This window comes from Macaca nemestrina, chromosome 17, assembly GCF_043159975.1.
Source record: "Macaca nemestrina isolate mMacNem1 chromosome 17, mMacNem.hap1, whole genome shotgun sequence".
Lineage (NCBI taxonomy): Eukaryota > Metazoa > Chordata > Mammalia > Primates > Cercopithecidae > Macaca > Macaca nemestrina.
Genome location: NC_092141.1, coordinates 66,826,263 through 66,838,688, shown reverse-complemented (window position 1 = coordinate 66,838,688; position 12,426 = coordinate 66,826,263). Strand labels below are relative to the sequence as shown.

The 12,426-nt window shown below is 51.2% G+C and overlaps 1 non-coding gene across 1 annotated transcript; it reads left to right on the top strand.

The window, feature by feature from the left end:
• The first annotated feature begins 11,996 nt into the window (after positions 1–11,996).
• LOC139359708 (U2 spliceosomal RNA) lies at positions 11,997–12,187 on the top strand. The gene has a single exon (XR_011616073.1). It is a non-coding gene; the product is annotated as a U2 spliceosomal RNA (small nuclear RNA).
• Positions 12,188–12,426: the final 239 nt, after the last annotated feature.

The following is a 12,426-nucleotide window of genomic DNA, read 5'->3' as shown; positions in this document are numbered from 1 at the left end:
GGACGGGTGACACCCAAGCGGAGTCCTGACAACCTGCGTCAGGAGTAGCCAGGCGAGGAGGAGGTGAAAGGAATCCACGTCCCGGGCAGAGAGGCAGCTTTCCCTGCACAGCACAGGACACGGTCCGTGCACAGAAGCCACAGGAGACGCAGGCACAGGGGCTGGGGAGAATCCTTGCCGGGCCCTCGCCATCCACGCGCCGCCTCCCTCTGCCGGGTGTCTGGTGTCAGCCTCCCGCCCGGCAGAGGAACTCCAGCCCCTGCTCCCGGAAGCCCCTCCAGGCCTTCGGCTTCCCCGACTCCCTGAATGGGCCCCACGTCCGGCGGGTACGAGGCCGGTCTCCCCGCCCGCTGGTGCCGAAGTAAAGGCCCGGCGCCGCCCGGGCTCCTGCCCTGGGACCTCGTCTTTCTCCAGGAAAACGTGGACGGCTCTCCGCCGAGCGGTCTCTTCCACAGACCCCTCTCGCCTTCGCCCCCAGTCTCCTTCGGTTCTGTCTTCGCGCCGGCTGGATAGAAACCAGGAAGTCGCCCCCAGCGGAGCCCCGGCTCCCCCACGCAGAGGCGGCCCCCGGGGGCGGAGTCAACCGCGGAGGCCGCGCCCTCCCTGAAAGGGCGGGGCATGTAAATTCGAAATGAAAGCCCGGGAACGCCGGATCCAAGCACGGGTGTGAGGTCATACCTCACACCCGTGCTTGGAGGTCGTAACTACAAAGGTCTTTCCTGAAGGGGAGTGTAAATTCCTTCTGTGTCTAACAGTGCTTATCACCCCTTGGCTATAGTTGAGGACAATAGCTCGATAGCTCCGTGGAGTGAATCATCCTGAGGTCCTAGCCCCACCCTACAGCCATTAAATTAGAATCTTTGGGACAGGGCCTAAGGCTGTTGTACTTCACAGCTTCCGGGGTATTTCCCTGGGACCAAAAGCACCTCTTAGAAATGTCCAGTGAAGACAGTAGTGAGCTTGGTCTGGAACAACGAATTTTCCCCGGAAGTGAAAGTGTTCAACAGGAGGCACTCAGTAACCAGTGTGTGTAAATGAGAGAGTAGCAAATCCCTTGGTTTTGTCACTGACAAGAGGCCACCCAGTCCAGTGAGGAGGCTTTTCCACCCAAATTGGAATATGTGCACAGCAAGTCCGACAGCTTCTGTGCTGTTCCCACTCTGCAGAACTAGATGGACCCCACCGCCACTACTGACCGAAAATTTATTTTGGAAATTGAGACTGGTGACACCACACAGGGACCGAGAAGGCGTGAAAGGCTTATAACTCACAAAATGAGGTGTTCTGGGAGATCAGAGTGGCTCCCAGGCAGGTCGGAAAACGACTTGAGAGCGAGGAGACTGGGTTGGTGTTTTGATGGGGGTTTGGGAAGGGGCAGGATGGAGGGCTCTGGGAGCGGGGGCTGGTGCTGCCTGCTGGGTGCCAGTGGGGGGAGCACCCGAGTTTTGTCGTCAGCTTGTTATCCCCACTCATAGAATGGGAGCCTCTTGTCATCTCCACTGAGATTGTCGGGACCTATTAATACACTTGGCTCTAAGAGGAGGAGGGCTGTGAAGGAACGCTAATGCCTACAGCGCCTTGGTCATTTAGGCTGAGGTTAAGTGCGGGACTTGCACTGTCAGTTACCGTTATTTCGCATTACATCAGCAAAGGAGATCTCTAAACGCTGTCTGCTGACAAGGTGGAATGGGAGGTTCTTTCGTTACCTCCACGCGTTTGCATTGGATCGTCGGGGCCTGTTAGCACACTTGTGTGTATATAAGTCAGCAGCGTGTACTTTGGAGAGTGTGGCTGCTTTAGATTTCACTTGGTTTAGTCACATGCGGTGTGACGATCGTTGGATTAAAGGTTACCGCACCTACATCAGTATCCGTGTTCTGACTGGTCTCTGCTATTACTTGGCACACTCAGATGCGATATTCGGATCGTTATGTTTAAGTTTAGCGCCCCTACTTTACGAAGCGGGATGGTTTTTTTTTTTCATTTACGTGTCTCTATCCGAGGCAGTATAAACATCTTTCCATTCGAGTTTACCGCATGTGTTTCACCATCCAGAGTCGGACTGCTTTTCGATTTACGTGGCTGTGTGGGATGCGGTATGAAGATCGTTGCATTCAAGTTTGCTTTAAAGATAGTAATATGGGACTGGGTGCCGTGCCTCAGGCTTGTAATCCCAGCACTTTGGGAGGCCGAGGTGGGTAGATCACCTGAGGTCAGGAGTTGGAGACCAGCCTGGCCAACATGTTGAAACCCTGTCTCTACTAAAAACAAACAAACAAAAACAAAAACAAAAACAAAAATTAGCCAGGCGTGGTGGCGCGCTCCTGTAATCCCAGCTACTCGGGAGACTGAGGCAGGAGAATTACTTGAACCCGGCAGGCGGAAGTTGTGATGAGCCGAGATCGCTCCATTGCACTCCAGCCTGGGCCAACAAGAGCAAAAACTCTTTTCGTGTGTATTTCCTGTTTCTTTAACTCTTCCAGGGGCCCCTTTCCCAAGGCTCCGCCCAGCCCTGGAACCAGTCAGAGCATGTGCTCCCCCGGGGGCTGCACCCTGGCCTCTTCGAAAACTTGCCGGACCAGACAGTTGAGAAAGGGCTAGAGGGACGAGACCTGAGTACCTGTCTCCATGTGTGCAGCTATAGAAAATATGCAATTACGTGTCTGTAACACATAATAAAGCAAGTACAGCAAGATGACTTTAGGTGATGGGCATACGGGTGTTCACCAAACAATTCTCTCAACGTATGTGTGAATAAAAGTTTAAAGAAATGTCGGATGCCGGCTAGGTGAGGACGAGAGGGGGAGGAGGAGGGAGAGGGAGGCGAAGGGAAGAAGGAGGGAGGGAGAGGGGAGGGGAGGAGGGAGGGGGAGGAAAGAATAGCCCCATAGAGTTCTTCGTGTCTTTTTCGTTCTGGGTTTTTCCTCCTGAAGGGCAATGAAGCCGAAGGAGCGTTCCCAAGATCCCAGTGATTTACAGGCTCTTTTCTGTTCAGCAGTTGGCAGGCAGGGCACGGCGCGTCTGGGGCGGGGCGTGCAAATTTTAAATGGCTGTTTCTCTCGGGAGTTATGGGAGCAAAAAAGGAAAGTGAATGTCCTCCGAAATAGTAACAATATTACTCAGGCAAGTTTTAAAATTTGGATAAAGATACACAGTTTCAACGTAGGAGAGAGAGTTATTGAGGGTGATATCTGTCACCCTGAGCTGAGGATGTGTGGAGAAGGAGTGCAGTGGACGATAGGTTCAATTCTACGGAGCCTGCTCTGACGCCATTTACGCTGTAAGGTTCCCAACGCCCTTTACCCCATAAACGCCATCATCTTCCTCGCCCCCGAACGCCTTCTGCGCCATAAACGCCGTAAGGCTCTCGTGGACAGTCTTCGAGCCTGTTTCACGCCGTTTGTGCCGTAAGGCTCACAACGCCGCGTACGCCATAGGCTCGCATCGACGGTCCCAGAGCCTGCTTTATGCCATTTACGCTCTAAGGCTCCCAACGCCCTTTACGCCATAAACGCCATCATCCCCCCAACGCCTCCTGCGCCATAAACGCCGTAAGGCTCACGTCGACTGTCTTCGAGCCTGTTTTACGCCGTTTGTGCCGTAAGGCTCACAACGCCGCGTAGGCCATAGGCTCGCATCGACAGTCCCAGAGCCTGCTTTACGCCATTTACGCTCTAAGGCTCCCAACGCCCTTTACGCCATAAAGGCCATCATCCTCCCAACGCCCTCTACGCGATAAACGCCGTAAGGCTCACGTCGACAGTCTTCGAGCCTGTTTTACGCCATTTACGCCGTAAGGCTCACATCAACAGTCTTCGAGCCTGTTTTACACCGTTTGTGCCGTAAAGCTCACAACGCCGTTTACGCCCTAAGGCTCGCCTGGACAGTCCCAACGCCGTTTACGCCATAAGGCTCGCATCGACAGTCCCAGAGCCTGCTTTACGCCATTTACACTATTAAGGCTCACATCGACAGTCTCCGAACCTGCTTCACGCCCTTTACGCCATAAGGCTCACAACGCCGCCTCTGTTTTTACATTGGCCGCCTGTGCTTTGGAGAGCTTAGTTGCTTTCGGTTTCACTTGGTTGCGGCGTGACGATCATTGAGCTAAAGATTACTGCACTCACATCGGTCTCCATCATTCTCCGTAATCTGACTGCTCTTTGCTATTACTTGGTTTACTCACATACAGTATGCAGATTGTTCCATTTAAGTTCAGCGCCCGTACTTCACTATCCCGAGTGGGACTGCTTTTTCATTTACGTGTCTCCATCCAAGGCAGTCTAAACATTTTTCTATTCAAGTTTGCCGCATGTGTTTCACTATCCAGAGCCGGACTGCTTTTCGATTTACGTGGCTTTGTGGGATGCGGTAGGAAGATGGTTGCATTCAAGTTTGCCGCCTCCACTTAACTGTGCAGAATCTGACTGCAGTCAGATCTGTATGACAGATGTTGCACTCGTTTTCTGCGGGTACGTCACTATCCAGTCTACTTTTTCCATCAACGTGGCTGAGTCATATGTAGTATGACTGTCAGAGGCGTTGGAACCCGAAGCGACCCCATTTTGAGTGAGGGCTAGAAAAATGAGGCCGGGATTTACGGGCGTGCATTCTCTGAAGGATATTCCTAGCTGTCAGATGTTTACGGTTAAGGGAACAAATTAATGTTTACTAAGGAGACCCGAGTGTCCAGATAGCTGGATATCTGGAGAACAAAGACGTTCCTAATTTTGCTTTAAAGATAGTAATAGGGATTCTTGCACAATATAATAATTAAAATTAATCCTTTATCACAAACCCTTGTAGCAGAGCACCTCTCCCCATGTGTACACGCATTGTACCTAGGGTGGATACGTTCCGTCTCTTAGTTTCGGGAACGTCCTACTCTGTCTTTGGAGTAGCTGTTGTTTCACTTTACTTTCTTAATAAACTTGCTTTTATTTTGCACCGCGGACTTGCCCTGAATTATTTCTTGCGCGAGATCCAAGAACCCTCTCTTGGGGTCTGGATCGGGGCCCTTTTCCTGTGACATATTTCTGGCGACCACAGATGGGACGGTAGTGCTTTGGGTAAGTGTTGGGGCCCTATAACATATTTCTGGCGAACGACGGAAGGGAGGATACTGAAGAAACTCACCCAACCCAAAGGAAGTAGATTGCAGCACTGATTGGACGACTTTGGGTAAGGGGTGGAGTGCCCGGGTAAAGAATGGGATTGGGTTAGAGACCCAACTTAGTGGAGTTAGAGTCTTTCCTAAAAGAGAGTGGGTTAGAGGCCCCTCTTAATAAAAGGCAAGGATGCTTGACCTCGGGTTAGAGGCCCAACCTAGGAGGGTTAGAGTCCCTTCTAAGATTTAGGGGGTTAGAGGCCCCTCAGTGAAGTCCCTCTCGGCTAAAAAATAGGTTTCACACCGCAAGCTATGCTCTTGGTATTAATCTGCCTCGTCCTCCTTGTCTTGGTTGCTGTCTCCGTTTCACTGTCATTTGCAGGAGACTTCATTTAACTGGTCTTAGGGATTTTACCTTATTCTTCTCCTGTGTCCTTCCCGATTTCTCTCCGTTTGCTTGTGAAACACTGAGAACAACAAGCATTGGAGGATCCGTCTCTAAAATTGCTGATTGAGATTTGGTATTTAACAACTATGAGCAATAAGATTAGATAGATATGGTTCTGTTTTGTTGCTGCTATGCTAAGTGTGATTGAGAAGCATTACGATGGAAATCAGGGGACTTTTCTCCTTGCTGTTTTGTTTCATTTTGCACACTAAAAAAGCTCCTTCATGGCCAAGTGCGGGGTCTCACGCCTGTAATCCCAGCACTTTGGGAGGCTGAGGTGGGCCAATCACCTGAAGTCAGGAGTTCAAGACCGTCCTGTCTAACACGGTGAAACCCCGTCTCTACTAAAAATACAAACACTACTCGGGTGTGGTGGTGCACGTCTGTAATCCCGGCTTCTTGGGAGGCCGAGGCAGGAGAATCGCTTGAACCTGGGAGGCGGAGTTTGCAGTGAGCCGAGATTGCACCACTGCACTCCAGCAGCCTTAACAACAGAGCGAGACTGTCTCAAAACAAAAACAAAAAAAACTTCCCTTTCCTGGGTTCGGGCAAACCGGCTTCGCTTTGCTTTTCCAATCCATACTGCTGCTATTGCTTGCTCTGGTTGTTCTTATCTAAATCCTCTTCATTTATTGTGCCTTATTTGACATTTTTGTCGAAGTCCATGTTGTGGTTTATCTAAGATTCATGGCTCAGCTCACTTATGTTATTTGGATAATGTGAATCATGTTTGATGAGAGGAAAAGAAGAAAAAGATCTAGACATACTAGGTGATCCTTTAATGCAAGCCCCGCCGTGGTTCAGCGGGCATTTTTGGGTGGAGCAGAACCTCCTTCTGTCAGTTCCGAAGGTTCAGATGTATCAGTTCTTTCTCCCTCTAGTCCACCTGAAAGTTTCTGAGAACCCTTCGTCCCTTCTCCTTACCCAGCTAGTCCCACTCTATACCTACCACTCCCCACGGAACTCAACCCAGCGAGTACTACTCATAGTGGGGCCTCCTATCATCCTATCAACCTCCAAGGGGAAATCTTTGTCCACTTAGAGAAGTGGCAAACTGGGAAGAGGGCACTGTGAGAGTACATGTTCCCTTTTCTACGTCTGATTTGCCTCTATATGTAGAGAAGGTTGGTAATTTCTCTGAAGATCCAGGACAATTTATAGATAGGTTTGAGAAATCAACTCTGACCTATAGTTTAACTTGGTAGGATCCGCATGTTTTGTTGTCTCTGTGTTGTACAGTGGAAGAGAAACAATGCATTTTGGGGACAGCTAGGACCCATGCAGATGAGGTATTGGCTCGCGACCCGAACCATATGATATATCAGGCAGGAAGTATAGCAGTTCTAGATCAAGATGCAGAGTGGAACTATCAAAGGGGCAGTGAGGACTTGGGGAGGAGAGATCATATGGTCACTTGTTTGTTGGAAGGGATGAAGAAATGGATGAAAAAGCCTATTAACTATGAACAGGTTAAGGAAGATTCTCAGGATAAAGATGAGAATCCAGCTTTATTTCGAGGGCATTTAGTTGAAGGAATTAGGAAGTATATCACTGATCCTGCCTCAAAGAAAGGACAAACCCTTTTGGGAGGATATTGTATAACCCAGTCTGCCCCTGATATCCACAGGAAACTACAAAAAGCAGCTGTGGAGGCCGGGCACGGTGGCTCAAGCCTGTAATCCCAGCACTTTGGGAGGCCGAGACGGGCGGATCACGAGGTCAGGAGATCGAGACCAGCCTGGCTAACACGGTGAAACCCCGTCTCTACTAAAAATACAAAAAACTAGCCGGGCGAGGTGGCGGGCGCCTGTAGTCCCAGCTATTTGGGAGGCTGAGGCAGGAGAATGGCGTAAACCTGGGAGGCAGAGCTTGTAGTGAGCTGAGATCCGGCCACTGCACTCCAGCCTGGGTGACAGAGCGAGACTCTGTCTCAAAAAAAAAAAAAAAAAAAAAAAAAAAAAAGCAGCTGTGGGAGCCGGTGTGGTGGCTGAAGCCTGTAATCACAGCACTTTGGGAGGCTGAGGCGGTGGATCACTTGAGGTCAGGAGTTCAAGACCAGCCTGGCCAACATGGCGAAACCCCGTCTCTATTAAAAATACAAAAATTAGCCGGGCGTGGTGACAAGTGCCTGTAATCCCAGCTACTTGGGAGGCTGAGGCAGGGGAATTGCTTGAACCCATGAGGTGGAGGTTACAGTGAGCCCAGATTGCGCCATTGTACTCCAGCCTGGGAGACAGAGCAAGACTCTGTCTCAAAAAAAAAAAAAAAAAAAAAAAAACCCACTATGTGGCTATGTGTCCCTAGACTCCTACGAAACAGCTTTTGGATATGGCATCTTTAGCTTTTAATAACAGGGGCAAAGCAGAGACTCTCCTTTGCAGCACTATAGAAAGGATATTACCTCTATTTGACAGATGAGAAGTGATTTTCCCTAGTGCTCACATAAGGCTTTCCTTCCTCTAGGCCTGGCATTTCCACAAGAAGCTTCCCAACTACCCAAATCAGAGAGGTGTCATCCTTATGCCCACGCTACGATTGCAAACCATGAGACTGCATATGGTTAACAGGTGGCTTGGGTTCAAATGCTGACCTTGCTTCCTTTTAGGCAAGTTGCTTAGCCTCTCTGAGTGTCACTCTACACAGTGCTGTTCCCTAGAAATATGAACCTCACATGTAACTTTAAATGTTGCAGTAGCCGTATTTTTGAAATAAAATAAGAACAAACAAGGAAATTAAGTCTAATTTCATTTAACTCAGCATATACAAAATATCACTTCGACAGGTAACGAACAGCTTTGGAAGGCCGGGGCAGGAGTATCACTTGAGGCCAAGAGTTCCAGGCAAAACTAGGCAACATAGGAAGACCGTGTCTCCATAAGAATTAAAAAACGGGTCAGGCGCAGTGGCTCATGACCGTAAGCCCAGCACTTTGGGAGGCCCAGGCAGGAGGTCAGGAGTTAGAGACCAGCCTGGCCAACATGGTGAAACCACATCTCTACTATAAATAGAAAAAATTAGCCATGCATGGTGGCACGTGCCTGTAATCCCAGCTACTCGGGAGGCTGAGGCAGCAGAATTGTGTGAACCCGGGAGGCAGAGGTTGCAGTGAGCCGAGATCACACCACTACATGCCAGCCTACGTGACACAGCAAGACTCTGTCTCACAAAAAAATAAATAAATAAAACACTTAGTTCGGGAACAGTGGCTCAGGACTGTAATCCCAGCATGTTGGCAGGCCGAGGCAGGTGGATCACTTGAGGTCAGGAGTTCAAGACCAGCCTAACCAACAAGATGAAAGCCAACCAGTACTAAAAATACATGAATTAACTGGGTCTGGTGACCCGCACCTATAATCCTAGCTACTCGAGAGGTTGTGGCAAGAGAATCGCTTGAAACTGGGAGGCGGAGGTTGAAATGAGCCCAGATCGCCCCATCGTACTTCAGACTGGGCAACAAGAGTGAAATTCCGTCTCAAAAAAAAAAAAAAAAAAGGCTCACGCCTGTAATCCCAGCACTTTGGGAGGCCGAGGCGGGCGGATCACAAGGTCAGGAGATCGAGACCATCCTGGCTAACACAGTGAAACACCGTCTCTACTAAAAATAAAAAAAAATTAGCTGGGCGTGGTGGCGGGCGCCTGTTGTCCCAGCTACTCGGGAGGCTGAGGCAGGAGAATGGCGTGGGCCCAGGAGGCGGAGCTTGCAGTGAGCCAAGATCGCGCCACTGCACTGCAGCCTGGGCGACAGAGCGAGACTCTGTCTCAAAAAACAAAAAGCAAAAAAATCTTAGTATGGGTACAGTGGCTCATGATTGTCATCTCAGCACTTTGGGAGGCCGAGGTGGATGGATCACTTGAGGTCAGCAGTTCCGGACCAGCCTGGCCAACAAGGTGAAACCCAATCTGTACTAAAAATACAAGAATTGGATGGGTGTGGTGACCTGTTCCTGCGTCCCCAGCTATTAAAGAGGCTGTGGCACCAGAATCATTTGAACCCGGGAGGCAGAATTTGCAATGAGCCGAGATCTCATCACTGAACTCCACCCTGGGCCACAGAGCATGGCTATATCTAAAAAAAAAAAAAGAAAAAAAAAATAGGCCAGGTGCAGTGGCCCACGCATGTAATCTCAACACTTTGGGAGGCTGAGGCGGGCAGATCACCTGAGGTCGGGAGTTTGAGACCAGCCTGACCAACATATAGAAACCCCATATCTCATAGAAATACAAAATCAGCCGGGCATAGTGGCCCATGCCTATAATCCCAGCTACTGGGAAGGCTGAGGCAGGAGAATCACGGAAACCCAGAAGGTGGAGGATGCGGTGAGCTGAGATGGCTCCATTGCGCTCCAGTCTGGGCAGCAACAGCAAAACTGTCTCAAAAAAACAAAACGAAAACAAACCAAAAAGGCCGGGCACAGTGGCTCAGGTCCATAATCCCAACACTTTGGGAGGCTGAGGCGAGTGGATCACCTAGGGTCAGGAGTTCGAGACCAGCCTGACCAACATGGTGAAAGCCCATCTCTATTAAGAATGCAAAAACATTATCAGGGCGTGGTGGTGGGCGCCTGTTATCCTAGCTACCAAGAAGGCTGAGGGAGGAGAATAACTTGAAACCGGTAGGCAGAGATGGCAGTGAGCCAAAACTGCGCCATTGCACTCCAGCCAGGGCGACAGAGCAACAATCCATTTGAAAAAACCAAATATATATATATATATATATATATATATATATGATATACGTATATATATGTATACATACAATATATACACATATATGTCACATATAAAGATAAAATTAGCCAGGCATGGTGGGAGGCTGAGGGAGGAGAATTGCTTGAGCTCAGGAGTGGAAGGTTTCAGTGAACTGGAATCCCTCAACTACACTCTAACCTGGGCAAACGGGTGAGTCGCTGTCAAAAAGGAAAACAATAGTAAACAACATAAAATTTATTTTTGAGAGTTTTAATCATTTTATATTGTTTTCTAAATCCCATGTGTATTTTAAACTTACAACACAGAACCATTAGAATTGACCAACATTCGAGATAATGCGCCTAAAGCCCTCAGCCCTCAGCTCTCCGCCGAAGTTGGGTTAGGAAGGAGGAAGGGAGAGGTAAATGCTGACCCCGCAGGCGGCAGTCTGTGCCTCGGAGAGAAACTTTATCGCAACCTTGCCGGGGGCCTTGACGCCCATCCTCCCGCAAGAGCACCCCGGCAGTCACCCCTGCCCTCTGGTGTCCTGCCACCCCGAGCCCGACCTTCCCCCTTTACCCCCGCGCGGGGCCAGTAACCTCCTAACTGCGTCTTCTCTGTTTCGGGCTGTCGTGCTCATCACGTTTGCGTCGTTTCTTCGCTCCACAAACGTTTACTGAGCGCCTTCCACACGCCAGGCACCAGACTAGCGCCGGCAAACGGGGATAAGTACTGGGGAGGGGTCCCAGCCCTCAGTGATGGGATTTCAGAGGGGGAGATAAAGGATTGCCCAGAAGGGTGGTGAGTGGAATAGTTGATATAAACAACGGGGGTGCGACGAAATACATAGGAGGGCTGCTAGTCACGTATGGGGTGAGTGCCCAGGGCCCTTAATTAAGGGAGGCTTCCTGGACGGGTGACACCCAAGCGGAGTCCTGACAACCTGCGTCAGGAGTAGCCAGGCGAGGAGGAGGTGAAAGGAATCCACGTCCCGGGCAGAGAGGCAGCTTTCCCTGCACAGCACAGGACACGGTCCGTGCACAGAAGCCACAGGAGACGCAGGCACAGGGGCTGGGGAGAATCCTTGCCGGGCCCTCGCCATCCACGCGCCGCCTCCCTCTGCCGGGTGTCTGGTGTCAGCCTCCCGCCCGGCAGAGGAACTCCAGCCCCTGCTCCCGGAAGCGCCTCCAGGCCTTCGGCTTCCCTGACTCGGAATGGGCCCCTCGTCCGGCGGGTACGAGGCCGGTCTCCCCGCCCGCTGGTGACGAAGTAAAGGCCCGGCGCCGCCCGGGCTCCTGCCCTGGGACCTCGTCTTTCTCCAGGAAAAGGTGGACCGCTCTCCGCCGAGCGGTCTCTTCCACAGACCCCTCTCGCCTTCGCCCCCAGTCTCCTTCGGTTCTGTCTTCGCGCTGGCTGGGTACAAACCAGGAAGTCGCCCCCAGCGGAGCCCCGGCTCCCCGAGGCAGAGGCGGCCCCGCCCCGGGGGCGGAGTCAACCGCGGAGGCCGCGCCCTCCGTGAAAGGGCGGGGTATGCAAATTGGAAATGAAAGCCCGGGAACGCCGGATCCAAGCACGGGTGTAAGATTTCCCTTTTCAAAGGTGGAGAATAAGAAATGAGCCCGAGTGTGTAACGGCGTCCATAGTGGGGTGGACGAGACAGAGGGGATGGGGCAAGGAGCGCGGGTGGGGCTCTCACCGCGACTTGAATGTGGATGAGAGTGGGACGGTGACGGCGGGCGCGAAGGCGACGGCATCGCTTCTCGGCCTTTTGGCTAAGATCAAGTGTAGTATCTGTTCTTATCAGTTTAATATCTGATACGTCCTCTATCCGAGGACAATATATTAAATGGATTTTTGGAGCAGGGAGATGGAATAGGAGCTTGCTCCGTCCACTCCACGCATCGACCTGGTATTGCAGTACCTCCAGGAACGGTGCACCCCCTCCGGGGATACAACGCGTTTGCTAAAAGTAGAAGGGGCGAGAGAGACAGAGACAGAGAGAGAAAGAGAGCATGGGCGGGGCGGCTTGCACGCCAAGCGTCTGTGATACGCCGTCTTGCCGGCTCGGCTCAACTGCTCGTTGGAGTACCGTGGGGTTTCTGACCTGCGGGCGGCAGACGGTAGGCCTTGCGGCACGCTTCCATTTACGCTGTGACGGCAGCGCTTTGGGAAGGCTACGACC